The sequence below is a fragment of the Arvicola amphibius genome, chromosome 9, assembly GCF_903992535.2.
Source record: "Arvicola amphibius chromosome 9, mArvAmp1.2, whole genome shotgun sequence".
Lineage (NCBI taxonomy): Eukaryota > Metazoa > Chordata > Mammalia > Rodentia > Cricetidae > Arvicola > Arvicola amphibius.
In genome coordinates this window covers 24361191-24375466 of record NC_052055.2, presented here as the reverse complement: position 1 = coordinate 24375466, position 14276 = coordinate 24361191, and the positions used below count along the sequence as shown (strand labels likewise).

At 37.4% G+C, this 14276-nt stretch overlaps 1 protein-coding gene across 4 annotated transcripts in view; it reads left to right on the top strand.

The window, feature by feature from the left end:
• The window catches only part of Cyrib (CYFIP related Rac1 interactor B), an 86796-nt gene that overhangs the window by 40400 nt on the left and 32120 nt on the right, over positions 1 to 14276 (top strand). For all 4 annotated transcript variants that reach the window (XM_038342037.2, XM_038342035.2, XM_038342039.2 and 1 more), the window contains exon 2: positions 7910 to 7948. The gene's annotated coding sequence lies outside the window, so the exon portion shown is untranslated. The remainder of the gene's footprint in view (positions 1 to 7909; positions 7949 to 14276) is intronic.

The following is a 14276-nucleotide window of genomic DNA, read 5'->3' as shown; positions in this document are numbered from 1 at the left end:
CTAGCAAGACACAACCTAACCCTAACCCTAACATACTGTGGTATTTCTCCAAAGTGATAGTTTGTGGCAGTGAGTTATTTTGGCAGTCTGGAAAAACCAGCACCTATAAAGCTATTATGGACACTTCTGACAATTTTATTTAAAGTTCTTTGCGTTATATTAATCAGTAATAGAAATTACTTGTTTGTCCAAATGTTGTCAGTTATCTGATGTGTATATGTTGATATATCATTTTTCTACCCAAATCTTTTTAGCAGAATGATCAGTCTTTGTGGCCTTAAGCATAGATAAGTTGCATTTCTTCCAGTCTCTTCTATCATGTTTGCTTGTCATTCATTTAGAGTATATGCACACACTGGAGTCTGCAGTGTATCACTGTGTTTCAGAGAATGGAGTAACAGTAAATGGACTCTGATTCTAACATCTGTCAACAGAAGGTGCCAGATGTTTTCATGATTGATTTAATGGTGAATCCTCAGCCTATACTTGGAATATACTTTTAACTCTACTTTAGCACTGCCTGCTTTCTAAATTTGTTATAACTCTAGTCTGGTCCATTAATCTAGATGTTTTAATCAAAGTTCTGTTGCTGTGAAGAGATAGATACCATGACTATAGCAATTCTTATAAAGGAAAGCATTTAATTGGGGCTGGCTTACAGGTTAAGAGGGTTTAGTCCGTTGTCTTCATGGTAGGAACCATGGTGGCATGCAGATAGACATGGTGCTGGAGAGTTGCTGAGATCTGCAGGTATCAGGAAAAGAGATAAACATTGAGACTGACTTGAGTACTCAAAAACCCAAAGCCCACCCTTAGTGACACACTTCCTCTAACAAGGCCACACCTCCTAATCCCTGCTAAGTAATGACCAAGTATTCATATCTTTGAGCCTGTGGGAGCCATTTATAATCAAACCACCACACTAGTATTGATAGATTATTATGAACTCAATACTTTTAGTATAAATAAATGTTATTTCAACATTAACTTTTTAGGGTTAAAATATTTTTGAGCTGTGTGTTTCTGGAAGCTGCTACTGTAGCTGCAAAAAAGTAGACGTTTAATGAGTATTACTAATAGTACCAATTCATTAAATGTTTACTTTGTATTTTTGCTAAATACTAAAAAATGCATTTTTACCAAATATTCATAAATCCTAATTGACACAGCACAGTGCTGTAGGGAAGCTGTTAACTCCATTTTCCAAATCAGAAAATCAGTGTTTGAGGGTTGTATGACCCTGTGTTACAGGTAGCAGTTGTCTAAAATTCAGTCTGAGTTAGGGCTGTAGCTCAGGGATAGAGAACTTCCCTGGTACTTTTGAAGCCCAGGGTTTGAGCCTTAGCACTGCAAAGAACTGAGACTGCATTCTAACAAGCTTCAAAGTTTAGATCAAACACGTTCCAACTTTATGTGACGCTGTTTCACTTCATTGAAACACAAGTACTAAATATTGAGTAGGGTACAAAATATTTGAAAGTAAAAAAGCTCTTTTTGTCATTTGAGTCCTGTGGATTCCTACTAGCAACTATGTCTAGGAGGCAGTGGCATAAAGCCATTTTTGCTTGACTAAGGGGTCTCTGAAGCTCAAGGCTACATACAGCATTTCCCAGACTAAAGAAGAATAATCCTGGGACCTGTAACCTGGGCTTATAGAAACAGTAGCATAAATGGTGCACAGTTCTCAAGCATCCTTTCTACTGCCATGGGACACAGAAGCCATAGGATGATGCACCCTGTAAGGATTTAAACTAGTAGAAAGTAAATAAATAAAAGTAGATTTGTGCTCTTTTGAAAAACAAAATTTAAATAATTTTCATGAATTTGTTTTCCTTCAGTAACATGACTGTTGGGCTTTGAATGTGAAATGTCCACAGATTGAACACTGGTCCCAGGTTAGTGGTGTTCTTACAGAGGTGACGGAGTCTTGAGGAGCCAGGCTGGTGGAGGTGGGTCACGGCAGGGTTGAGGACTGAGGCTTGTCAGCCAAGTTCTGACTGCCATGAGCACCCATGCCAAGGACAGAGCCACTCTTGCCACCATGTACTTCCTGCCATGAAGGATTGCATCATTTAAGACTGAGTGAAACATTCCTCCCTTTAGTTGCATCTGTTTAGTTGCCTTGGCCCTTTAAGAGAACAGAAAATTAGGTAGGTGGAGTAGACAGAACAGAATGCTGGGTAGCAGGCAGTGGGGAGACGCTCCAGGCAGTCGCGATATGCAGTCGCCATGCTTCTCTCCGAGATGGACGCAGGTTAAGATCTCTCCTGGTAAGCCACCCCTCGTGGTGCTACACAGATTACTAAATATGGGTTAAAGCAAGATATGAGAATCAACCAATAAGAAGCTACAGATAACGGGCCAGGCAGTATTTAAATGAATACAGTTTCCATGTAATTATTTTGGGTAAAGCTAGCCGCGTGGCGGGACACAGCCCACAGCGTTCCTTCTACAAGGTATTTTGTTACAATGAGAAGGAAAGTCAGAGTAAGTGGGTCTTGAGTAAGTGGGGTCTTGCTCAAGTAAATAGCAGTGACAAAAAAAGTAGCAAATGTAGTAACTAGGTGAACCATGAAACACGGGTGAGAGTGCCTGGGAATTAGAGAGATTTCAGTTTCTGGTGGTTGGAGTCCAAGAGCAAGGCCTTTTGAAATTGGGAGTAGTTGTAAGTGAGACGTCTAAGGACAGAAATGTTTAAGAAGAAAGGTGCTCCTTTCCATGAGATTCCAGGCTTGCAGTGGCTTCTGCTGTTAGAGATGGCTTTGCCAGCCTCTGGAGTGAGGTCTTCTAGAGCAGTGCTTCCCAGTCTTCCTAATGCTGTGACCCTTTAATGCTGTGCTGTGCTGACCCCAACTATAAAATAATTTTCATTGCTACTTCATCACTCTAATTTTTCTACTGTTATGAATCATAATGCAGTTTTCCGATGGTCTTAGGCAACCTCAGCCCCCAAAGGGGTTGAGACTTGCATGTTAAGAACCAGTGTTCTAGACTATAAACACTAGTGTATATTATAGTCACTTGATCTTGGAAAATGCAGATCCTTAGAAACAAGTTGTAGAATTTGATTGTGGTGAGTTTCAGAATTGATATTATAAGCAGATTTAGATTATTTAGTTCATGAATAATTTGTTGATAGACTAAACAGTATATAAAGCACAGAATGTACTGTGCCTTACTGTGTTACCATCAGTAACCACTCCATGATACTGTCACTGCAATTATAGTGATAGACATCTATTACTCATCAAAAAAATTAGTTGCATCTCTTCAGAATCCATCTGCCCTATCTAGGCTCCTAACAGCCACCCTAGTAGTTACTTTTTGTTACTATGATAAAATACCAAACCAAAAGCAACTTACAGAAGAAAGTTTCAGTTTATAGTTTAGAGGAATAGAGTCCATAATGGGGACAGCAGATGGTTGAAATAGGAAGCTGGTGATCACGTTTTGTTGGCACATCAGGAAAACGGAATGAACCAGAAGTGGGGCAAGGTTATAAACACTTGAAGCCTGAGGTATGTAGCTGAGCATAAACTTGTCATAAGATGTGCAGTGTTTTTAATTAATAAGACATTGGCATGTTTTCTGTAGTGACAGTTTGCAGTAGCTGGGTGTTATTTGATTGTCAGATTTCTTAGTTGCTAATGTCTCCAAGTGCAGGTGCCTACGGAGGACAGAGGAAGGCAGTGAATTATTTGGAACTGCCCTTACAGGAAGTCTGATGTGGATGCTGGGAACTAAACTTGCATCTTATGGAAGAGCAGTTAAATGCACTCAACCACTAATAGTGTCAGATTTCTTAATTATTCATTCAGTCTGATGCCTGTAAAGTGTCAAGACCACAGATAGTTTTCCTATTTGTTTATTTTTGTGAGTATAAATGTTTGAAACATTTTTACAGCTGTGGCTCATTTTGAAAATCAAATTGTCCTACCAAATTAGCAGGATTTTTTTTTTTGATACTATGTTAGGTACTAATCCTTCCTCTGGTTTATGTGTTATTAGTATAGCTCAGTGATTTACTATTTGGTTTCTTTAAAGTGTTCTGTGAAAGAGTTCTTTTTGTTTGTTTTGAGACAAGGTTTCAACCTTGTATTCCAGGCTTGTTTTAAACTCAGTCCTTAGCCTTAGGCTCTGGCTGTGGACTACCATGTTAGTCTTAAAAGTTCTTGATACTAGTTTGATCAAATTTATTAGTGTTTTCACTGATGGGTAGTGCTATTTTTTTTTTTTTTTATCATTTTCGTGAGCACTTTGCTTGTTTCTTCTTTGGGGCCATAAAAAAGCATTCTGTATTTCATTCTAAAAGTTGTAAATTTTTTTCTATAGGATTAAATCCCACAGGAACTTATTTTTATTTATGATATAGTATAGAGATTTTTTTCTTATGTGAATAATTAGCCCACCCTATCTATTTGTGCAGCGTTCTTCCTTCAGTGGGCTGCACATGGAAGCACACGCTTCCATCCTACTTTGTATGTATGTGTGCTTGTTATTGGGCTGGGTATCCTGTTTCTCAGTAGTGTGTGTTTTTTATGCCAATTTGTCTTTGTACCAGTACCATGAGGTAGCTTATTTTATATCATGAAATCTGTTTGGGCAAGCTGACATACTTCATTCCTTGGACATTTTGATTGCTCTTAAATTTTGCTTTTTTTATATAGATTTCAGAATATTAAGCTCTACCAAAAATTATTTTGGGATTTTGCTTAGAAATATCTTTAGTATTTATGTGAATTTGGAAGAATCTATTAACGAATGTCAGTCATTTGCTGTCATTATAGCCTCTGTTCCTGGTAATGAACATGGCCTTCTCATCATGGCTTTGTCCATAACATTTTATACAACTTTAGATCTGTTCCTTATTCTGATTTTAATGCAAATTTTTATATGAAAATGAATTCTTTCTCATTTTTCACTAGAGATAAGCCACAGTGATGTTAGGCTCTGATCATGAATGACTCATATATGTAGGTGGAAGTGAATAATTTAGGATTAATACTCTAATAAATTTAGATTGTGTGAAGTTCTAAGACAAGTTTCAAATCAATGGATTAATAACTAAATGTAGTCTGCAGAGTATTCTGTTTGGTTGCTGCAAACATTTTTTAGGTGTGAATATCTGACACTTTGTTAGCAGCAGTGGCCTCTTTGGATAAAACACACACATGCTTGCCCTAATTATCACTTCTACCTAAGGTGGTCCCAGTTCTGTATGTGACTTAGGTGGAACCTAAAGAGTTTGTAGATTTAAAACAGCTAATGGGGTGAGGCTTTTAGAGTAGAACATAGAGTGTAGAGAAAGAAATGGAAGAATCCAAGGTGTTTAACCTGGAAAGGTAGAAGTGTCATATGAGATGGAGATTGCTTCAAGTAAATGAGATTTGAGTAGTAGAAATGAAGAGTTCAGTTTGGGACACGTGAAGTTTGAGTATCCCTTGGAGAAATTGAGTAGACGTAACTGTGTGAGCATCAAGTTAGGAAGGCCGGATGTGAAAGCTTGAGCTATGTAGCTGTTCAATAAAGCTGTGAGACAGAATGCAATCCTGAAGGGAGCAAAGGACCTAGGACTGCCATGGGCATGTCAATTTCAGGAGTTTGAGGAAAGAGGCCCTTAAGAAAGGAGATTGAAAAGGACTGTTGATTGGCGTTGGATGACTTAGAAGACAAATAAACTGGTTTCATTCCCAGAAAGAGCCTAAGACAGGTTTTTGTGAAGTCTCTTACTGTGGAGGGTTAGGGTTAGGGTTGGGCTGTGTCACTGACAAATAGGTGGGAGGTGGGGAAGTGAAATGGGAGCAAAGGCCTTTCAAAGAAAGCTTATTGAGCAGGTCACCTTTGTGAGCAACTGAATGGTTCTTAAGGAAGTTCTTTGAGAAGACAGGAAAACCACATTCAAATAGGAACCAAGGAGAGTATTCATCCACCAGCTCTCCTGTCCTGTTGGTCAAAAATTGACCATAATGTTAACACTTAAGTTTTACATTTTCTGTCTGTGCATTCAGAGTTCTATGGGCATCTTTTAGGCAGATTCCCACAGCAGACAGTGAGCCAGAGAACGCAGCTGAGATTTCCCTGGAGTGAGAGTGTGAGTGCACAAGAGATGTCCTGTGTTGTCTGCTGGTGCTGCTCACAATCCCTGTGATACAGGGTTATGGGATGGCTAGCAGGAGTCTGTAAAAAGAGGCTCATCCCCGCTTTCTTGGTCTTCTTTTAGCTAGTAGTACCTCAGTAAGCTTTTTTTCTGGGTGACCTGGCCTTCTTACTCCAAGTTCGATGCCTTTAGTTGATTTTTCCTTTTGTTGCAGTAACTGCCCTCTTGTTTGCACATAGCATCCATAGGGTCTTATGGTTGTTAGGGTTAGTTTCTTGCCCATCCTCTCACTCTTCTATCCATGTTAACACACTGTTTCAGAGTAGGGAGTTGAAAGTAGCCAGAAAACGGTTAATGCTTAGAGTTCTGCAGAGCTCTCCTGTGTTCCTTGGAGAAGACCTTCTCTTTCCTACCCCTGCCCTTAAAAAAAAGTGGGGGCAAACAAAACTGATCTGGAGGATTTGGATGAATGGACTTTATTGCTTCTGTTTATTGACTCATGAAAATAAAATGTCAGAGACACATTTCAGCCTTTGGAGGACAGTGTTAAGCATAAGATCATTTGCCATCTGGGAAAATAAGTGCCAAGGTGCTACCCAGTATTAATACATGGAAATTGTGTTTGTTTAACCCAGGACTCCTGAGTTACAGAATAAATAATTAAGGAAAGAAATTTTCACATAAAAGTGAGTAGTTCTATTAGTCAGATAATTTTATATGTGAGCTGTTTAGTTGCAATGGTTATCTTTTTTTTTTTCTTTTTTTTTTTTTTTTTTTTTGGTTTTTTCAAGACAGGGTTTCTCTGTAGTTTTTTTTTTTTTTTTTTTTTTAGAGCCTGTCCTGGAACTAGCTCTTGTAGACCGGGCTGGCCTCGAACTCACAGAGATCCGCCTGCCTCTGCCTCCCGAGTGCTGGGATTAAAGGCGTGCGCCACCACCGCCCGGCTGCAATGGTTATCTTAAAGGTGTTCTTAGTCACAAAATGATAACTAAGTCATTTGGAACTAGTAGAACCCGTGTTGAAAAGCACTCTGTGGCTTACTTTGGTTTTCTCAAATCTGCCAGTAGCAAATGATGGGCTGTTACCATAGAATGTGAGTTTTAGCACCTCACATAAGACTGGCATTGAAGATTTTGTCACCAGGTGAACTTCAGCCTTGGTAAGAAGATAGAAATAGATCCCTTCGGCCCCTGTGATAAGGATACAGAAAATTGCCAATTGTCTTTCTCTTGTTAACCTTTTCTTACGCAGCGATGAGTCATCTTCTTGGGTTACTGTTTGTTTCTGAATGTCTTGAATTCTGCATCCTTGTTGTTTTACCATTTGTTGGTGTTCTTGTAGGGCTAATATGATATTTTACTCGAGGTAGGTCCTTCATAAAGAGTTTTTAGATTCATCTAAGGAAATACATGTATAAACAGCATTTGTGAGGGTGTGGTGTATATATGTAATATATGTGCTTGTTTGTGTAGCTGGTTGTGTGTTCATATGTGAAGGCCAGAGGTCAAAGTTGGATATTTTCCTTAGCCTTCACTTTGTGTGGGGTGTGTGTGTGTGTGTGTGTGTGTGTGTGTGTGTATGTGGGGGGGTGAGAGAGCGGGTCTATTTTGTGTAGGCTGGCTGGTGATCTTGGGGGAATGTGTCTCTGTGTTCCCTCTCTTCTTATTCTGGGTGATAAGGGATGTACTGCCATGCTCCACTCTTTATGTGGGTGTGGGGAACTCGGGGTACTTATGGTTGAAGTTAGCTGTAGTGACTTATTTGAAAGTAAAATGATGTTTTAGACTCTCTTCCCTTTTTTTCTTTAAACAGATAGAAGGACAAGGACAGAATCACCAGCACTGGCTGAAGGTAAATATGTCTTTGGAAGAAATGATTATTGAAACATAAGTGAAAATTATTTAAATATAAACTATATTGAATAAATTTAATTTAGGGAAATTCTTTTTATACTGAATTACTAAAAGTGTGTTTAGATAATACTATGATTTCTGGCTTAGAATAGGGAGTAATGGTGAACATGTGAACTATTAAAAACTTTTACTTACAACTCTAGTAGGAGAGATGTATGTTTTTCTTCGGATTCCTTTCTCTGTTGTTTATCTGTAAGCTGTAAAATTGATGGATAGAAGTACCTCTGTACTGGGAACTAGAAAGGAGGATGCTTTTATACATTATCTTAAATAAGAATTCTGTCTTGTTAGTTTTAGTCCTTTAAAAAAAAGTGTTGAAAGATTTTAGTGAGATGGCACAGCAGGTGAAAGAAAATACTTCCCATGAGTTGGAGTCCCAGAACCTGGTAGGGGAAGCAGACGACTGATTGCGTCAAGTTGTCTTCTGACTTTAAGGTATACATTCAAACATGCATATGTACATGTACACATACATACTAAATAAATAGTGATGATTAAGTAAACATGTTTTTAAAATGTTAAAAGTAACAACAGAAACAGTAATTTCTGGAAAAGAGCATTTGGTAGGCATTTAAGGGAATGGCAGGTCTATGGCAGTTTGCTTGATTACAAAAGCACCACCGGCATTGGTTTTGAAGGGGCCAGGATTGGGTATTTGACTTTATTTGTGTTGTGGAGATACTGAGTTCTTTTTATAAGTGTGCTCTGGCCTTAGTACTCCATTTTAAAGATGTTCCCCCAAACTGCAGTTTCAGGTTTTTTAAAGGAAACGTTACTGTTCCACAAATTGTTGGTTTGGCCTAAATCACTGAATTTCTATAGTTCTTAGTTCCCTTTCATAAGATTCAGGAGTTGAGTTTTTCCTCATCATTTCACACACCCTTTGTGTGCATGTTTTTTATCCTTTCTCATTTGTGTTCTTTTCTCTTTTATCCCTACCAGCAACTTTTGACATAATGGTAGAAATATTAAAGCAATAAGTGAGTTCAATTTTGGCTTATATAAATATTTCTCACTTATGCTTATGAAATTTTAAAAGCTATATAATCTGTAATAGCAATCTTTGTTAAGTTTTTATGATGTATGCTTAATACATTTGATCTTGTAATGGCTTTAGACCATTTAAAATTTTATTTTACTAAGGAAATACTTTTTTGCTGGGTGGTGGTGGCACATGCTTTTAATCCCAGTACTTGGGAGGCAAAGGCAGGTGGATCTCTGTGAGTTCAAGGCCAGCCTGGTCTACAGAGCGGGTTCCAGGACAGGCTCCAAAGCTACAGAGAAACCCTATTTCGAGGGGAAAAAAAGGCAAATACTTTTTTAAAAAAAAAATTGTGTGTTCGAGACCAGCCTGGTCTACAAGAGCTAGTTCCAGGACAGGCTCCAAACCACAGAGAAACCCTGTCTCGAAAAACCAAAAAAAAAAAAAATTGTGTGTAAATAAATCTGCCTTTAAAAAAGACAAACTAAACCACCAGTAAATTTACATTGTTACTTTAAATGCTTTGGAGTTTGAGGCTCATCTGGGCTACATATTGAATCCTGCCTCAAATAAAATAAAATTTACCCAGGCGTTTGTTTATACTCTTCAAATGAAGTAAAACAGTATTTTTTTAAGAAGATACAGTTTTAAAAATGCATTTTTTGTATTACCACCTTCTTGGCAAAATATAATGAATGGCCTCTGTCAGAGTCTTATTGGCATTATAAAAGGTAATGATGCATAAGTGTAGAAGATTATTCAGGTACATATCTTAAAGATTATATTCCTGAGCAGAGAAAAAATGCTTTTTGTTTTTGTATTTTGTTTGATTATGATGAGCCTGGAGGAGTTATATGTTGGAGAATGATTTTTAAGCTTTAGGTGTAACAACAGGGGAAACCATTTCACTGTGCTAACTTCCTTGATTATGCCAGACCTAGGAAAGATCTCTGAGTACTAGGTAAGGACTTTCTAGTTCCTATGTCCTGTGACAGTCATTTTTGCAAAACATCTTCCTGCTGAAGGGTTTTTTTAATTAGTTTTGAATTTCTTTCATTATACCTGCATTTAGTAGATAAAGTACCTGTGTCATCTAAAGGACACATTGGGTAAAACAATTAATAGTCACACCATGGAAAGATTGCCTGCCATTGTTCCTTTAGTCTACAGTGGTAAAGAAGCTCTTTATGGTAAGTGTCTTCTAAACATACAAGCTTTGCTCTTTAAAAAGCCAACCATCATAATTACTAGTTAGGAGATATCTATAAGTTTTACCCCTGTGAATATATGTGTAATAATCTAATGGATAACAGTCTTTCAACTTCCATTTCACATATTTGAAGATACTTAAAGGGCTGTTCAGTAGTTATGAGGATTGTTTATATTTGGTTATAGATTTGGAACAATTGGAGTGAAATTAACACATGAGGGATTTAAGTTCAGTATACAGATTCTGGGATTCCTGAGGCCAGCATTTATATCATATTGTGTATTCAGTGAATGGCTATATTTTTTCCCCTAAAAATTGTCTAAAATCGAAAATTTAGGTTTAGCTGGATATCTACTTGAATATTATAGGGGAAATTCAGACTACGGTAAAAGTAGCAGTGATCTTTCCATTTTAGCCTGGATGGTTTCTTCCCTGGTATAAGATTTTCGTATTTATTGGTAATCAAATTAATGTAAAACTATTTGACATGATGTCTTACTTTTTACAGGAACATTAAAGCAAGAGCCCTCAGTCTACATAGAAAAGAAGGGACAGCTGAGTTAGGAGAGTACTTTATCTTTAACTGAAATTAAGAGAAGACAGTGGAAGCTCAAGTTTCAAAGTCAGTGTTTCAGTCCTAGTGAGATCACTAGCACTGGACTTTCATTCCTGCTTAGGAAATTTTGACAGATTCCTAGCTCCTCCCTCCTTTTTCCAAAGAAATCTTAGAGTATAGTGTAGAATTGTAATTCTCTGTAGACCTTAGTCTCCGTGCAAAAACTAAAACATAATGCTATTTTTGATAATGTTGGTCTTGAGGATTTTAGCCCTTGCTCTAACATGTTTACAAACAATGAGCATCATTGAAGAAGATGTGTTCATGATGGTAAAGAGTTTCATGGGAAAATGTTGCAGTCTGTGTCAGCTTAGTATCTTAGCAATAAAGATTTGCCTTCCAGCCTCACTCTTGATTTCATTAATCTTTGTGGTGTTTATTTTGGAATTATAATTTCATAGGTAATACAGTCAATAAACTTATCCCCTAACTTATAAATTTGTACTTTGTTTTATGGGATGACCATCATTTAGGTATTTGCTTTCTTGATGATTAAGTTTTCTTGACATACTCATCAAAAAGTTCATGAATTCAAAAATATTTATTGAAATTGACTGTAAGAGTATGTCTGCTATATAGTTGCTTGAAACATGAAAAGGGTGAACACTTGTACAGTTGTGGCCAAATTTGCTGTGAATCATGTTGAAGAACTAACAGGTTTTATACTTTATAATCTACTCTAAAGAGTACAGAGAACTTTTATATAAAATAGCCTTGATTAAAATGCTATTCAAATGCAGAGAGAGAAATTATAGACCAATCTTACTTTCAATCTAAAGTAGAATATTAGTAAGCCAAATCTAGAGCCAGGCATGATAATTCACACTTGTAATCTCATCCTTCAGGAGACTAGAGGAGGAGTATGCTGAGTTAGAGGCCAGCTTTTCTATCTAGAGACCCTGTCTCAGCAAGCAGAATATATCAAAGAACAAAAAATGTTTACTGAATCTAAGCATACACCATAGACACTTTAAAAATAGTTTTTTCCTGGAGAATTAAAAACGGTGTAGCAGTAGAAAATGAATTTACTATAGCCATAGATTAGGTGACAGTGTGGTTAACATTGTAAGATGACAGTACTGCCTCACTGAAGTATATTGAATATAATCACAGTATCTAGAAGTTTGTAGGGGTGGAAATAGAAAGGATGAAGGGATGACTTTGTCAGTAAGTATTGATGCATGTTCATATAGGTATACACAGAGGCCAGAGTTCATCTTCAGATACCATCCACTTTGAATTTTAGAACAGAATCTTATTGGCCTGAAACTTGATACAGGCTGTACTGGCAGAGTCCCACAGATCTGCCTTTCTCTACTGTGCCCAGCTTTTGTACATGGTTTCTGGGGATCTGTCCTAGTCAGTGTCCTAGTGCTGTGAGAAGTTGCCATGTCTATGGCAACTCTTACTTAAAAAAAAATAAAAGCAACAGAACATTTAACTGGGGATTACTTACTTTCAGAGGTTTCCATTATCATCATGGTAATGGGAAGTATGGCAGCACGCAGGCATAGTGCTGGAGAGGTAGCTGAGACCTCTACATCCAGATAGCAAGAACAGAGCGAGTAACACTGGAAAGCCCACCACCAGTGGCATACTTCTTCCAACAAGGCCACACCTCCTAATGCTACTTCCTAAGCATTAAAATGTAAGAGTGTATAGTGTCCATTCTTATTCAAACAACTACAGGTTCAAACTGAGGTCCTTATGCTTGTGTGGCAAGCACTTCATTGACTGATATCTCCCCAGCCCATTTCAGAATTTTTATAGAATTTGACAGTCACATGGAGAATTAAAGGTCAAAAATAGTTGAGGTAATTCTGAAGAGATACTACTTAAATAATAAGCACTGAGCACAAAGAAAAGGTGATAAATTGAGCAGTTACTATAAACAAAGTTGAGAAAAGTTAGACTAAATGAGGAAGATTTCCCTTGAATGTATGCATCAAAAACTAATATTGCAGAACTCCATATTTAGAATTTTAAAACTTCAATTGGAGAGAAAGATGGCGGTAGACCAGTTAGCATTGAGTTAAGAAAATCAGATCAACCTGGAAAACATACATATATGTATATACATACATACATGAATGATTCCAAAAGTATTAGAAGTACTGGAAGAGTCTAAGAAAGACATGAAATACGAGTAGTGAAAAAAAAAAAAGAAAAGAAAGCCAAGCCTGGTGGTGCAGGCCTTTAATCCCAGCTATTTAGGAAGCCAAGGCAGGGGGATCACAAGTTCAAGACCAGGTTTGGCAAATTAATGACACCCTTTCTCACCCAGATAACAAGAGCACTAGGGAGAAAACTCAATGGTAGAGATTTTGCCTAGCATACACAAAGCTGTAGGTTAAGTCTTCATTATTGCTTCAGCCTACAGAAAAAGGAAAACTTAAAGACAGTCTGCTGCCATCATCCTATTCACACTATTGAGCAATTGCTAACCTGACCCAACTGGGCACTTCCCCCCCCCCCCCCCCGTCTTCTCTTTATTCACCATTGCTTTCCATTGGCATAACTTAGCAGAAACTGGGCTAGGAGGGATTTGACTAGTGTTGACACAGATTGTCAACACTGGTGATTAAAAAAAGCCATAGAGGCAGTACAGCGTGTAATTCTCAGCCCCATTAGTACAGATGGATGGCCTGTAAATACAAAAAGAGGCACAGTTTTGTTTTGTTTTGTTCTTAAATTTGGGGAGGAGGTTTTAAGGCAGGATTTCTCTGTGTAGCCCTATCTGTCCTGGAACTAGCTCTTGTAGACCAGGCTGGCCTCACTTACAGAGATCTACCTGCCTCTGCCTCCTGAGTGCTAGGATTAAAGGAGTGTACCACCACCACCTGGTTTGTTTTTTGTTTTTGGAAGGTACATACTTTTAATAGTAAAATGCAAGTTATGTTACAGTTTTAATCTGGGTGGTAGAGTATATGAATATTACTGTATTTTTTCCAGTTACTTCTCAGTTGAAATAAATAACAAAGAATTAAAACTTATTCTCTCTGGGTAGTCTTAAATCATCCTTACTGAGACTGGACTAGATCCTTTATTCAATTCACAGTCAGTCTGCTATCTCTATTTGTCTCTTGAATTCCTCAGTACTAGATTTTAATTAGTCACCATCACTAATAGACATTATGCACCACTACATATAGAACCATTTGGGTCTTTGCATAATGCTAAATCATTAAAATAAATCATGTATTATTTGTTAAATAAATGTTGAGAATTGGGTTGGTGCCTGAATTCTAATCTAAGCTTTTTAGTTAAGCATACAGGAATGAAACCTGTGTGCCCTGTAATGACTGACCATATTCTAAAATGTTTTTAGTTATTTGCAAATACAAAAAATACATTATTTGTGTATTATAAATCTAAAAATAAGAGATCCCTGAATCTACCAATAATTGAGGAACTAGAACGTTATTGGAACCTTTTGAGTTGTCTAGTGTTATGTTTAT